Genomic DNA, 14,287 nt, shown 5'->3' on the forward strand with positions numbered 1-14,287 from the left:
TTCTCTCCATGCTTTGGGAACTGTATTTCATCTATTCCATGTCCACCCGAATATCTGAGTCCAGTTTGATGAAGAAATTTTGTTTCCTGTCCTTCCCAGTCCCTTCTCTTGCCAGAGGCTCCCTGCTCAGTCCAGGTTTTGTGGCCTCCAAGTGACAAACCTTGGGCTGCTCCTGGAGCCATCAAGGTTGGGAAATATCTCCAAAATGATCAAATCCAGCCACTAACCCAAGTGTCACATCCAAACATTTTCTGAGCCCTCCCAGGTGACTCCACACTGTCCTTGCAGTGCATTCCAATGCTCTCAGGAAATAAACTTTCCCTGATATCCACCCTAAACCTCTCCTAGTGCACACTGAGGCTGTTCCCTCCTGTCTCACCAGAGTCCAGGTGAGCCCTGATCCCAGCACTGGAGCAAACAGCCCCAGTTCTGGCGTTTATCAAGTGAGTTTGGGGGGCTGAGAGTCCTCCAGGGCTCTGTGGTGGATCCAGAGTCTGGCTGCATCCCTGGAGTTCCTTAAAGACCTTGAGCAGCTGCCCCTGGTGACACCAGGGTGACACTGTGGTGGCACTGCTGTGACTCAGGCTGAGGCACAGGGCGGAGCAGCAGGGCAGCAAAATGAAACAAATCAAACAAATCTCTTTCTGCCAGGCTCGGATTCTCCTTCCTGGCCCGAACAGAACGAGAGCAGCTGAAATCGGGCGTGAAAAGCAGCTATTGAAATTCCTATTGCTTATAGGAAATGTCTTCTGGGGTATTTCCTTGGGTTTAGCGTTTTTTTGGGGGGGGCAGTTTGGGGGGTGTTAGCTCTGGGGATGGTTGGAGATGAGCCAAGCTGGTGTTTGGATAGTTTTATTCACTCTCCTGTAAAGCAACATTGAGCAAAGGGACAACTCTGGGATGTTCACCCCAAAGCACATCCTGTAAGTTCCTCTTTGGTGTCACTCTTTCCATCAGAGACACTTCACAACAACTTTTTTTTTTTTTTTACTTAACCCAGACTTTATCGAGCTGGAGTCAGATGGGAACAGAGCCAGTGGGCTGGGGGTGATTTTTTTTCTCTTTTCAAACATTTTTTGTATAGTGATGGTAAAGGGGAGCTGGAGCTTTGCTGTGCCAGCTCTGGGGTGCAGCTGCTTCCACCAGGGAGTATTTGACCAGGGAATATTTGACCAGGTATGCCCCAGAGAGCAGCAGGGAGTTATCAAACACGCCCTGAGGGGCTGAGCAAAACAATCCTGCCCAGAGCTCTCGTTTTCCCCACGTCCAGCAGGACTTTACTGACCACAGACAGAACAGAGCCGTTGTGCTGAGTCAGCAGATGCGATTTAAATGTAAACCCAGCCTGGGCTGCAGGGCTCTGCTTCTGCTTTCTCCTAAAAAAAAACCCCAGGCTGCCTCTTCCCAGCTGTCTGGAGCACCCAGGGGTGTCTGGCTCTGTCCTCAGAGCTGGGATCCTGTGTGGGAATTGCCAGGGAATCCCTTTGTCTCCCCTTTTTATCCCACGGGCTTTGGCTTCCCCTTGGTAAGGGAGTGATCCCAGAGTCCTGGAATGGTTTGGGTGGGAAGGGACCTTAAATCCATCCCAACCACCCCTACCGTGGCAGGGACACCTCCCACTGTCCCAGTGTCCAGCCTGGCCTCGGGCACTGCCAGGGATCCAGGGGCAGCCACAGCTGCTCTGGCAATTCCATCCCAGCCCTGCCCACCCTGCCAGGGAACAATTCCTGCCCAAGATCCCAGCCAGCCCTGCCCTCTGGCACTGGGAGCCATTCCCTGGGTCCTGTCCCTCCCTGCCTTGTCCCCAGTCCCTCTGCAGCTGTTTGTAGGCCCACTCTGAATGCCAAAAATCCAAACAAACAAACAAACAAAAAAGCGATAACTATCCGAACATAAAGTGATAAATATATATAAAAAAAAAAAATCTCAAACACAGAAAGAATCCAAACCAAACAACCAAGGAAAAAAAAAAAAAAAAAAAAAAAGAAAAAAATTCAAATCAAAGCTGGGATGTGTTGTGGTGATACATCATCATCACGGAGGTGGTGGTGGCAGCTCTGGATGGGGTGTGAGGAACCCGGACTTCCCTGCGCTGGTAACTCTGCCAGGGACGGGTTGTCCCTGTTGTCCCCAGTGTTCCGATTGTCCCCGCTGTCTCCAGTGTCCCGGCTGTCCCCAGTGTCCCCGTTGTCATGGCTGTCCTGACTGTCCCCACTGTCACTGACTGTCCCCAGTGTCCCGGCTGTCCCCAATGTCCCTGGCTGTCCCCAGTGTCCCCGCTGTCCCCGCCGTCCCTCCCGCAGCCGCGGGGATGCTCCGGGAGGGTTCCCGGTGCCCCCGGCCGGGGGTGCCCCGCTGCCACCGCCGCTCCCACGCCGCGTCCCCAGGGAAGGGCTCCGGGATGGGCAGCGGGGAGAGGAGCGGGGGGGAGCGGAAAAAGCGCGGAGAGGAGCGGACAGGATCCCTCCCATGCTCTGCCGCGGGCAGCGCGGGAGCGCCGGGAGCCGGGACAGATGGGGAGGGACGAGGAGGAGGAGGAGGATGTGGGGGAGGAAGGCGGCGGGCGAGCCGCGCTCAGCGCCGGGCCCGCAGCGCTGCCTCGGTCACCGGGACCCCCCGGCTCCCCCCGGACCCTGCAGGCAAGGAGGGGAGGGAATCACGGCACGGGCGATGGGAAGGGCTGTGGAGAGCGGGGGGCACCTCAGACACGGGCAGCGGCCGGAGCATCCCCGGGGAGGGAGAATTCCTGGGGCTCCCGGATCCCCAGAACTGCAGGGTCCCCCTGGATGGAGGATCTCCGGGACAAGAGAATTCCCAGAACTGAGGGATCCCTAGGGATGCAGGATCACCGGAACTGAAGGATTCCCAGACCTGGAGGACCCCAGGACTGGACGATCCCTTTAGCCGGACGATCCCTGTATCCAGAGGATCTCTGTGCCCAGAGGATCTCTGTCCGGAGAATCCCTGTGCCCAGAGGATCTCTCCGGAGGAATGTATATATGTATATCTCTCTCCGGAGGATCCCGTGGCCGTGCGCGGAGCCCCAGCAGCCGCTTGACAACAGGAAACAATGTGGAGTGAATGGAAAAAGGGGGAGGCGCTGCCCGAGCGACTTCCCTTGACATCACTGCCCAAATAAGGAGCTTTAAACCAACCTTTTCTATTGCAGCGCGGCAGAAGATCCCCCTGGAGCCGCGGGGTCCAGCCTGGCGCCGGCAGAGCCATGGGAGAGCCGCGGCTGCCGCGCGGGGGGCGAGTGCAGGTAACGCCGAGCGCGTCCGGGCCCGCGGGTCCGTGCGCGCCCCGAGCGCGGCTCCGCGCCCCGAACCGCGTGTCAGCCGTGCCCGGCGCCGGGAGGGCACGGCAGGGCTGAGGCGTCACCGGTGCCACAAGGGCACTCGCCGCTGAGGTCACCGCAATGACTAACCAGGAGCTGGGTGTCGGTGATTTTAGGTTTTTTTTTTCCCTGCTGGGCGCAGCGCGTTGTTGGACACCCCGAGGGGGTTGCGCCTCCGGGGGCTGCGCTGGCAACGCCGCAAGCTCGGGCTGTTAATTGGCGGCCGGCCCTAATGAGGGAGCCGGCGCTGAGGCTGCAGCTGAGCGCTGGCAGCGCTGGGCTGAGCTGTCTGCCCGTCTGGGACGGATTTCCTCCTTATCACTCGCACAGGAAAGCGAGCGGGGAGCCGAGGGGTTGTTCTGGGGCCACACGTGATGCGACAGGAGCTGTGCCAGCGAAAGCCCTGCGGGAGCTCCTGCCAAACACGATGTTGGATGCCCCCAAGCCAGGGGCTGGACCTGCTGTCCCCCGGCATGACCCGCGGGGAGTTTTATCCCTTTTAAGCGTTCCTTGATTAGCACCTGCTCATCAGCAGAAAATGAGGCGGCTTTAAAAATGCATTAAGGCTGAGTAAATGAGTGCTAACGAGTTAAGCTCCTTAATTCTCCTCGATGGAAATTAATAACGCCTTTGATGCGCCCAGAGGTGCGTGCGCTCGGCGCTGCCTCCCGGGCTGAGCTGCTCTATGCAAATACTGGCATTGTTATTCCGGAAAAAGGCGCCGTGCGTGGTTTTCTTTCCCCCCCCCCTCCTCGTTCCTGAGCTCCCTGGCCGTGCTGAGAGGGCCTGGCACTTTTACCCAGTTCCAGGCTGGCCGTGGAAGCGGCTGGGGCAGCTGACACGGTGATTTATGGTGTGAGCAATACAATCCAAGCGCTGCTCCGCTGCCCGGGGATCACCTGCAGCTCCCAGGCTTTGCGTTTCCCCGCTGCTGAAGGATTGTTCCTGTCAGGGCACGGAGCCAGCTTTTACCGTGGCTGTCTGAGCGTCCTGCTGGTCCCTCTGTCCTGACTCCCACCTCTCCCGCTTTATTTGGCGTCAGAGACCCTCCAGGAAGGGGTTGGTGTTTGTGGGGACTCGTGTTTTTCTCACAATCCCAGCGCTTCGGGAACTTTTCCTGTGGATTCTTGTGGGGAAATGCTCCCGCTGGCAGCAGAGCGCGTTTCCTCAGCCAGAGCAGGTGGGCTTGGTGGGATGCTGTGATTCTCACTCGGCTGAGTGTCAAAAGGCTCCAAAGTGTCACATTGTCCTCACCCCCTTCTGCCGTGCCCTTCTTAGCTGCAGGGCTGCTGGAAATAGGATTTCTTTCATCCCTTCAGGGGAGGGTGCAGAGACCCTGGGGCAGGACAGGGGGAGTTGAGCTGTGCTGTTCTGAGCTGGTTCCCGGGAATTCTGACCCCAAGGTCTGCCCTGGGGCTGGTGAAACTTTCTCTGCAGTCCTTGCTGAGGAAGGAAAACCCAAAATCTGTAGAGGGCTTGTGTGAACTGTGCATCAGATAAAAAAAAAAAAAACAAAAAACAACTTGCAGGAGTTACTGGGTGATGAATTAATGAGTGTGCTGGCAGCAAACTGCTGCAGCAGGACTGGGGCTGTGTCCTCTGGGGCACAAACGCGGTGCAACCCCCCAGAATCCCTCGGAGGAGCCTGGGGAAGCTCTTGCAGCCCGAAGGAAGGGAATTCACTGGCATTTTCATCCTCCTCCCCAACTTCTCCCTTCCCTGTGCTGGCCCTCCTCCATTCCTGCGTTGTGGAGCTGCTTCCCTGCGCTTTCAGCAGGGGAACAAGGCACCCTCAGAAGGGTTCTCAGAAGGGTTCTGTGCCCCCCGCGCTGCTCAGAGCCGCCCCAGGTGCGGGAGAGGCGCGGAGAGCAGAGCCAGGACCGCAGGCTCCGCTGGTTTGGTTTTGGCCGAGCAGAGGCACGTTCCCAGCTGGGCTGGGCCGGGCCGGGGGGGGCAGCAAAATCCCAAATGTTTGGAGTTGGCTCTTGGAAAACACGGGTCAGGAGAATGGCTCAGTGTTCGGGGCAGCGTGATCGGATGTGGGGAACCACTCCGGGGAGCCGCGGGTGAGTCCCGGCAGCGGCGCTCCCGAAAATAACATTTATCCTGCAGCGAACAACAGAAGCGCTGTTAGAATCCTCCCCCGGGCTGCGGGGCCGGGGCAGCGCTGCCCTGGGAGCGTTCCCGGGAAGCCGAGGCAGCAGGGCAAAGTGTCCTGAAGGGAAATCACCGCGGCCATCCTGGGGATTGGGTGGCAGCCCGCTAATGAGGGGCTCCTGGGAACTCCCCGCGCGTCACTGGCGCGGTCCCAGGGCTGCTCCTGCCTCAGCAAAACTGAATTTCCTCCGCCTCCCTCCGTCCCCCCCCCTCGCTGAGGTTTCTGCCGCCTCCCAGCTCTGCTGTCACAACTTCTGGCCGCACGTGTTGAACGCCAAAAGTGCCTCTAAAGCGCCTCAAAGCCTTGGGTTTCTTGGCAAGGGGAGAGTCCAACGTAGGGAAAAAGGAAAATTACCCTCTGGGAAGGAGAGCGATTTATTTCAAATATACATTCAGCACCATTGTCTACGCCGTTAGAAAGGCGGCTTGTTAGGGGATTTTATGGCTCTGCTGGGACCTGCGGGGCTGCTTGGGATGCAGGGAAATGTTTATTCTGTTTTCCACCCTGCCTGTTACACTTGCCGAGCTCTCCCTTCCCTCCTCTGGCTCGTTAATCCGGGGCTGAGCCGAGACCACCTTGCAAGAGGACCGAGGTGATTTGTGCTCCCGCTGTGCCCCGGCTGGAATTCCAGAAATTGGGATTTCTCAGGGCACTCAGGGATCCTGCAATCGGGGCAGGAATCGCAAATAAAGGAGATTTTCATCCTGCCCGGCTCTCATTAGGAGCCTGCAGAAGGTGAAGCTCCTAACGAGCATCAAAGGGCGCTTTGTGTGTCCGTGCCGAGGGGGCTGGGGGGAGATTCAGGCGCTCCGAAAACATTTGGGGAGAGTGGATGTGGCCATAAATCTTCCTTCGTTTTCTCTGCAAAGCCCCGAGCCGGGTCCAGGCTGTCAGAAACCCCGGCAGAGCTGATGTTTGTCCACTCCCCACGTTCTGGAGCTCAGAGAAGGTGAGCAGGGTTTGCAGGTGCAGCAGGTGAGGGGATGGCCCCGCAGGGCTGGCACAGCCACCCCTGGCTGTTTACACTGGAAACCTCCCGAGCTCTTCCCGCACAGCAACAGGAACCAACCCATTCAAGAGCTCGGTGGTATTTCTGTAACCATATTTTTTTTGTTGTTGTTGTTTGTTTCCAGTTGGAAAAATTGCAGTTTGGGGACAATTTCCTTCCTTCTGGGAATTGCTTGGCAGCTTCTGAGTTGGGATAAGTGAGGGAAAAACATGAGATCAGGTTTTCCTACCTTCCCAAAATGGACTTGCTGGAAGCAAGGGCTGCTGGCAGCTCTGGAGCCCCAGGCACCATCCTGGTTTTTTAGGGGTGTTTTGGCCCAAAATCAGAGCAGAGCATCTTCAGCATTGGGGGAAACCTTATTAAACCTTTACTTGTGTTAATGAGGTTTTCAGCTTCAGCACCTCCTAAATCTCCAGATCCTAAATTGTTTTTTAGCCCACCCATCATTCTTTTCCTGGACTTTGGAGGGTCACCTGCTTGTTCAGGTGTTATCAGGCTTTGGGGTTTCAGTTGTTTGGCTCTGATTATCTACAGATTTTAGGCAGAATTCTGTCAGAAAACAGCAGGATCTGCCTGAATTCAGACCTGGGATTTGGAGTTCTCCCAAACTGGATGCACTGAGACATCCAGGGCTTTGCTGCAGTTCAGAGGGGAAACCCCAGGAGAATCCCAAAATTGATCCTCTGGCCCTTTCCCAGCAAGCTTGGGCTGAAGGGCAGTGATTCCCTGAAGTCTTTCCAGGGCTGAACCCCAACTTTGCCTCGCTCAGGTGGTTTCTCCTGAAAGGTTCACTCACCCAAAAGGCACAGAGCCACATAAAGCAGCAGGTCTGGGACCATTTATTGTCACTTCTCAGGGGAATTGGGAAGAGATTTCTGCCTCAGGTGTTCCTCCATCCTCAGCTGTGGATCCACCTGCTGGAGGTGATGGAGTGGTGTCATTTAGGCTGTGAGGGATTTGGAAATTGAGGAACTCCGAGGGTTTTTAGGAGCTTTCCAGGGGTTCAGGAAGAACTCCATGAGCCCTGGGTTTGTGCCTGGCTCCTCCTGCCTCAAGCAACTGGGAGATTCCCAGGGCAAAGGGTGGGTGGGAAGGTTCCCCCATTCCCTGCTGGATCCTAAGGGATGCAGGAGTGACCCCAGGACAGAGCTGAGGGTTTGGCACTGGCAGGGATGTGCCTCAGAGCTTTCCACAAGCCACTGCTGACTCCTCAGATGGTTCCCCATGGGTTTCCTGTGTTCCTTTGGCTCAAGGTTTTGGGATTTGTTTCCTTCTGGGGACATTTACTAAATAAATACATAAATTAAAGTGATAATGCTATAAAATAAAGCTATGGGAAAAGACGGGGATGAAATGAGTCGAGTAGGAATTAAAAATCAGAAATATTCCTAAAGTCCACATGGATGGATTCCCATAGATGCTTTGGGAAAACCCTGGAATGGTCCCATCACCTGTAGGAGCTGGGCTGGGTCACCCAGGGCTCCGTAATGAGCTGGAAGCTGTAATTGTCCCTTTTGTCACAGGGCTGTAAATCTGATCAACACCCCTGGGACCTTCAGCCACGCTGGGATCAGAGATTCTTTAATTCCTTGTACAGCAAATGACTCAGATTTGAGGCCTCTGGGCATCCCAGCTGAACTGGGAGGAGGGGGATGGAGGGGCACCACTGAGGTTTTTGGGGTGAATTTGAGAACCCACTGAAAATCTGCTGAGCCTTTGCAGGTTTTAGAGAGGCAAATAAAGTTTGGGCTGTGCTTGAGAGGAAGATGCCTTCACCCTGAGCTGTGGAACAAAACAGTGCAGTGGAAGGTCAGGCTGGAACCAGGGGCAAAAATAGAGCTGGAGATGCCTCCAGCAAATGTGAAGCTGCTCTGGGCTGGAAGGGAAGTGGAGCTGGGTGTTTAATTACCTCCCACCATCTTGCCCGTGGTGCTGAGGTATTTCCTTCATGACTTTCTCAGGCTAAAATTAACAAAACCTGAAGAGAAACCACTCTTCCACCCCTCTGTTTGTGAGAAAATTGGCTGGGGCACAACAGTGTGACCACTGTAGTCTGGAAAAAGTGGGTGTGCTTCTTCTGGGAGAGGGGATCTCTGCTGCAAGTTGTTCTGCAAGGATTCCAAAAGGTTTGGGGCCAATCTGCATCTGTGGAAAAGTGCATGCCTCAGTTCCCACTTCTGTAAAATGGGGTTAAAAATATTCTCCCTCCCTCCCAGGAGCGTTGCCACACTCCCCCCAGGGCAGTTTGCAAAAGACCACAGAGTTTTTTCCACCAGGGTGAAAAACACTAAAGAAAAATAAATGGCTGCTATTTTAAATGCTATTCCCAGTAAATGGTGTTGGGAGTGCTTTGTGCACAGGGAGGGGCTGCAGATAACTGGAACCTGAACAGAATCCTGCACTGGGTGGGGTGGGAACTGAAAATCCCAATGGGCAGGGACAGCTCCCAAATCCCAGGGCTTCCAACCTGGAACTGGGCACTGCCACAGCTGCTCTGGCAATTCCATCCCAGCTCTGCCCACCCTGCCAGGCAACAATTCCTGCCCAAAATCCCACCCAAATATCCATTTTTTTCAATTTGAAGCCATTCCCTGTGTCCTGTCCCCTAACCCCAGTCCCTCTGCAGCTCTCCCATCCTCACCCTCATTAATTAAAGATTCCCTGTTCACCACTCTGGGCTGGAGCATCTCTAAAGGCTCAGCAGCCACCCCAAAAACTGCTGGAAAGGCTAAAAGAGACCCAAGGATCATTTAAAATTTTGCTTGAACTCACCTTTGCAGCATCCTCAGTGCCTGACAAGTTCCCTGCTGTGCTCTGGGTCATTCCAAGGACAATCCTGCTGAATTCCAGGGCTCTTTGCCAACCCCAAACCCTCAGCTGATTATTAAACCCTGCAGGCTTTATTATTATTTACTAATTTTTATATAGTATAGTATTTTTATACATATAGTATTTTTATATAGCATGTATATATATATATATATATATATATATATGATTGATTATATATTATGTATTTGCTATAATTTATTTTCATTATGGGGGTTTGGGATGTATTTTGCATTTTGCTCATTTAGAATGCATTATGCACATTTTAGGATGCATTTTGCAGGTTTTGGGATGCCTTTTATAGGTTTAGGATGCATTCTGATGGTTTTAGGATGCATTTTACACATTTTAGGATGCATTTGGTGAGGTTTAGGATTAATTTTGCAGGTTTAGGATGCATTGTGCAGTTTTTAGGATGCATTTTGCAGGTTTAGGATGCATTATGCAGTTTTTAGGATGCATTTTGCAGGTTTAGGATGCATTATGCAGTTTTTAAGATGAATTTTGCAGGTTTTAGGATGCATTATGTTTGTTTAGGCTGCATTATGCAGGTTTCAGGATGCATTTTGCACATTTTAGGATGCATTTTGCAAGTTTTGGGATGCATTTTGCAGGTTTAGGATGCATTATGCAGTTTTTAGGATGCATTTGGCAGGTTTAGGATGCATTATGCAGTTTTTAGGATGCATTTGGCAGGTTTTAGGGCTGTAATTCAGTGGAGGGGAAGCCCCAGGTGAGGTGCTGGTTGCTTTGCAGTCTTTGGGCTGGAGCTGTTTGGGGATTCTGGTTTTAATTCAGTGCTGTGGCCACGCTCAGCTGCCTGCAGGGTTTGAATGTGGCACCCACCTGGCAGAAAACACTCTGTGCTCCTATTTGCATTAATCAGAGCTGGGAGTTGCTCACGAGGTGGGAGGTGGCAGCCAAAATGTGAGGCCTGCAGTTGGATTTTTGAGGTAAGCAGGTGTGGAGAGAGAAATTAGTGAATGAAAGTAGTAGGAATGCCCTGATGCCATTCCTTGGAACTGGGAAGGAATGGTCTGTGCTGGCTCAGGGATGGATCCAGCCTGGCCTGGGAGTGGATGAGAGCTGGGGACAAGGGACAGGACACAGGGAGTGGCTCCCACTGCCAGGTGGGATATTGGGATGGAATTGTGTCAAGCACAAAACCTCTCACTAAAATCGTGACTTTTTTTGGTTTTTATATCCCATTTTTGCTAAATCAGAGCAAAGGGAGCAGTGGCTTGGGCTGTGTGACTTAATAATCCCTGATTCCACTCCAGGTGATAAACCTGGTCCTTTGTCACTCAAATAAATGGGTTGGGTCCTTCCCAGGCCAAACAAAGCTCAGGAGGGCTCTGGAGGGACAAGAGAGATGGGGAAGGTTCTTGTGAGGGCTCTGAGGAGCAAAAAGTTTAGGTTTTACGGAAAAAAAAAAGCACACTGAATTTATTCTTTCATGGAGAGTAGAGTTTGAACTGGGGAAGGCTCCTGGTGCACATTTTGGAGAGGTGTTTGTGGAAGAAAAGCAGGGTTGTGGTGAACAGTGTGCACAGGGTGGTGGAGATGCCATGGTAGCACAGGAACTGGGAATGCACAGGGTGGGGGCTGCAGCTCTGAGACCCCAGACTCTGAATTCATGAATTCTGAATTCATTTCAGCCCCCAGAGCTGGCACTTCCCCTCCTGCTGCTGCCCAGCAGAGCCCAAACCACCATTCCCATGGCAGGACAGCCCACCTGGGGCTCAGGTGGATACAAATCCTGAATATTTGCTGTTTTGGCTCATCACTGCTGCTCAGGGCTGGCTCTGTCCCCATCCCCAGCTCTGCTGCAGCCTCTCCTCCCCCTGGGTGTGTGAGAGAGGCAGAGCAGGGGATGTTTTCCATTTCTCCTGTTATTTCTGGCTGGGCTGCCTGCTCTGTAATCGCTGTGGAAACTGTTATGCTTGGGGGTTCATCAAGGAAACGCTGTGAGCTCTTCTAGGGAGAAATCTCTCCAGCAAGTGGCTGTGATAGTGGTTTCATAAGGGCTGCCTTTAATTGGGAACAGCGTTTCCAGGAGGTTTTTGCTGGCTCCGTTTCCCATGGAGGCGAGGAACAGCTGAAGGGAAATGGCAGAGAAGAGCCCCCAGCACGCTGGGAAAGGGGGGGTTGGTGTTGGGACTCTGGTGCTGCTCAGGGAAAAAAAATAAAATAAAATAAATCAGTTTTGTTTTGAAGAGAGGGGAAAAAAATAATTTGAAGAGGCAGGGATTGTTCTTGGGGCCCTGGCTTGGAGGAATGTGAGGAGTTGGAGGTGGATGGGGTTTGTGGTGGTGCTTGGGTGTCCCTGCAGCTGAGCCATGGCCACAAGTGGCTCTGCTGGAGTGGCCTCAGGTGGCCTCACGTGGCTGGGGCTGGGTTTGGGGTGCCCTGGAAGTCAACCCCAAACCCTCAGCTCCTTTGGGAAGCTGCCCTGGATGGAGCTGGTTGGGTGCAGGAGCAGCAGGAGGGGTGGAACCAGCGCTGCCAAACTGGGGAGGGTTCCTGAGCCCAGGGCAGGGCTGGAGCAAAACCCTGCAGGGTCGGGTTTAGGATGTGGTTTCTGGTTTAGAATGCTTTGTGCTGGGTTTAGGATGCATTATGCTGGTTTAGGAAGCATTATGCAGATTTTAGAATGCATTTGGCAGGTTTAAGATGCATTTTGCAGTTTTTAGAATGCATATTGATGGTTTTAGGATCCATTTTGCTGATTTAGGATGCATTTTGTTGGTTTAGGGTGCATTTTGCAGGTTTTAGGGTGCATCATGCTAGTTTAGGGTGCATTATGCTGGTTTAGGATGCATTATGCAGGTTTAAGATGCATTATGTTTGTTTAGGATTCATTATGCAGATTTCAGGATGCATTTTGCAGGTTTTGGGATGCATTATGTAGTTTTTAGGATGCATTTTGCAGGTTTAGGATGCATTATGCAGTTTTTAGGATGCATTTGGCAGGTTTTAGGGCTGTAATTCAGTGGAGGGGAAGCCCCAGGTGAGGTGCTGGTTGCTTTGCAGTCTTTGGGCTGGAGCTGTTTGGGGATTCTGGTTTTAATTCAGTGCTGTGGCCACGCTCAGCTGCCTGCAGGGTTTGAATGTGGCACCCACCTGGCAGAAAACACTCTGTGCTCCTATTTGCATTAATCAGAGCTGGGAGTTGCTCACGAGGTGGGAGGTGGCACCACCATGTGCTGTGGTGTCCCCATGGGTGGCAGAGCTGCTCTTGGGGTGCACCTGGCTCTGCTCAGCCAGGTGTCAGCTATTCCTCCCAGAAACCACAGATTTCCTGCAGAGATGGGGTCAAACACGGCTCTGAAATTGGGGAAGGTGCTCCAGAGAAGCACCCAACCAGTTTTGTAGGCTCAGCACAAAGCAGAGAGATCCTACCTGAGCACCTGGGTTTGCCCATGTTATTAAGTCTCCCCAAAGTGCAGCTTGGGCTGCCCAATTTCACCCTAGAATAGAAAAATAACCCCAAATTTCTGCTCCTACACTGGGGGGGAGGGGTAATTTCTGATCTGCCCCAGTCCTGAAGCTGGACAGTGCCACTGCTGCTGCTGCTGGGAACTGTGGATCACTGGATCCCATTGGTTTTCCTGCTCACACAGGAATTGGGAGCTGTGGATCACTGGATCCCTTTGGTTTCTGGCTCACAGATTAATTTGGAGCTGTGGATCACTGGATCCCATCAATTTCCCACCTCACAGATTAATTGTGATTGTGATTAATTGTGATCACTGGATCCCTTTGGTTTCCTGCTCACAGAATAATTTGGACCTGTGGATCACTGGATCCCATTGGTTTCCTGCTCACACAGGAGTTGGTAGTTCTGGATCACTGGATCCCTTTGGTTTCTGGCTCACAGATTAATTTGGCTCTGTGGATCACTGGATCCCATTGGTTTATGGTTCATAGGTTAATTGGGACCTGTGGATCACTGGATCCCATTCGTTTCCTGCTCACAGATGAATTGGGAGCTGTGGATCACTGGATCCCATTGACTTCCCATCTCACAGATGAATCAGGAGCTGTGGATCACTGGATCCCATCGTTTTCCCTGCTCACTGATTAATTGTGGTTAATTGTTGTCACTGAATCCCATCAGTTTCCTGCTCAGAGGATTTGGGAGGATGCTCCAGAGCTCTGCAGTGTGGGATAAACTTGAATTCTCATCCATTGTTGTTCACCCTGATTTATAATTAGCCTCAACACCCTGGCTGGAATTGCACATTCCCAGGAAAACTGTGAATTCCCAGCTCTGGGGAGCTCAGCCTGGCAGCAGAGGGAAGGAAAGGGTTACCCCAGGTGGGTTTGGAGCCTTTCCTGGGCTGTTTCATTTGTGGCACTGGCCAGGAAGGAGGAAAGGCGTCTTTCTCTGTGCCGTACGTATTAATGGTTTGCATTTTAATCATTACCTTAATAAGTGACTCCAAGCCGCCTCTCACTTTATTTTGGGCTCTCTTGGGGCTCTCTGCTTGCTTAACTCTCCTCAGCACTCCTGGGTGATGGATGGCTGTTGCCTGCTGTGGCAGCCAGGGCAGGAATTTCGGTGCTGCAGCCCCAGCTCATCCCTGTGCTCAGAGCCGGGAGAGCCGGCAGCGAGACGGACACATCCCTCCAATCTGATGACCTCAGACATTAATTATTTATCCAGCTTTTAATTTTGCATCCATCACTCTCCTGCTCTGCCTGCCCTGACTTCCCGAGGAGCTGCTCAGGGGGTGAAGCCTCCCCAGGAGGGGAGATTTGGAGCTTTTAACCCCTGAGGCTCCAGAGCAGCAGCTGGGCTCTCCCTGCCCCTGGCTCCTCAAGCTTTCCCAAACCCCTCAGCTTCCAGCCCAAACTGCTGCCCTGGGTGTCCTGGTTTGGAGGACAGGTGTCTGCCAATAAAGGCAGAAGCTTCTCTTTGAAATGGAGAATGTAAACCCCCTCCCTCCAA

At 53.0% G+C, this 14,287-nt stretch overlaps 2 protein-coding genes across 2 annotated transcripts in view; both read left to right on the forward strand.

Annotated features, from left to right (window-relative positions):
• HIVEP3 (HIVEP zinc finger 3) overlaps positions 1-14,287 on the forward strand; it is a gene marked incomplete at its 3' end in the record, with an annotated part of 180,663 nt that overhangs the window by 118,545 nt on the left and 47,831 nt on the right. Inside the window, exon 3 of the mRNA XM_079325571.1 lies at positions 3,170-3,262. The remainder of the gene's footprint in view (positions 1-3,169; positions 3,263-14,287) is intronic.
• The window catches only part of EDN2 (endothelin 2), a 156,136-nt gene that overhangs the window by 52,128 nt on the left and 89,721 nt on the right, over positions 1-14,287 (forward strand). The window lies entirely within an intron of this gene.

This window comes from Erithacus rubecula (assembly GCF_903797595.1).
Source record: "Erithacus rubecula genome assembly, chromosome: 23".
NCBI classification, from domain to species: Eukaryota; Metazoa; Chordata; class Aves; order Passeriformes; family Muscicapidae; genus Erithacus; species Erithacus rubecula.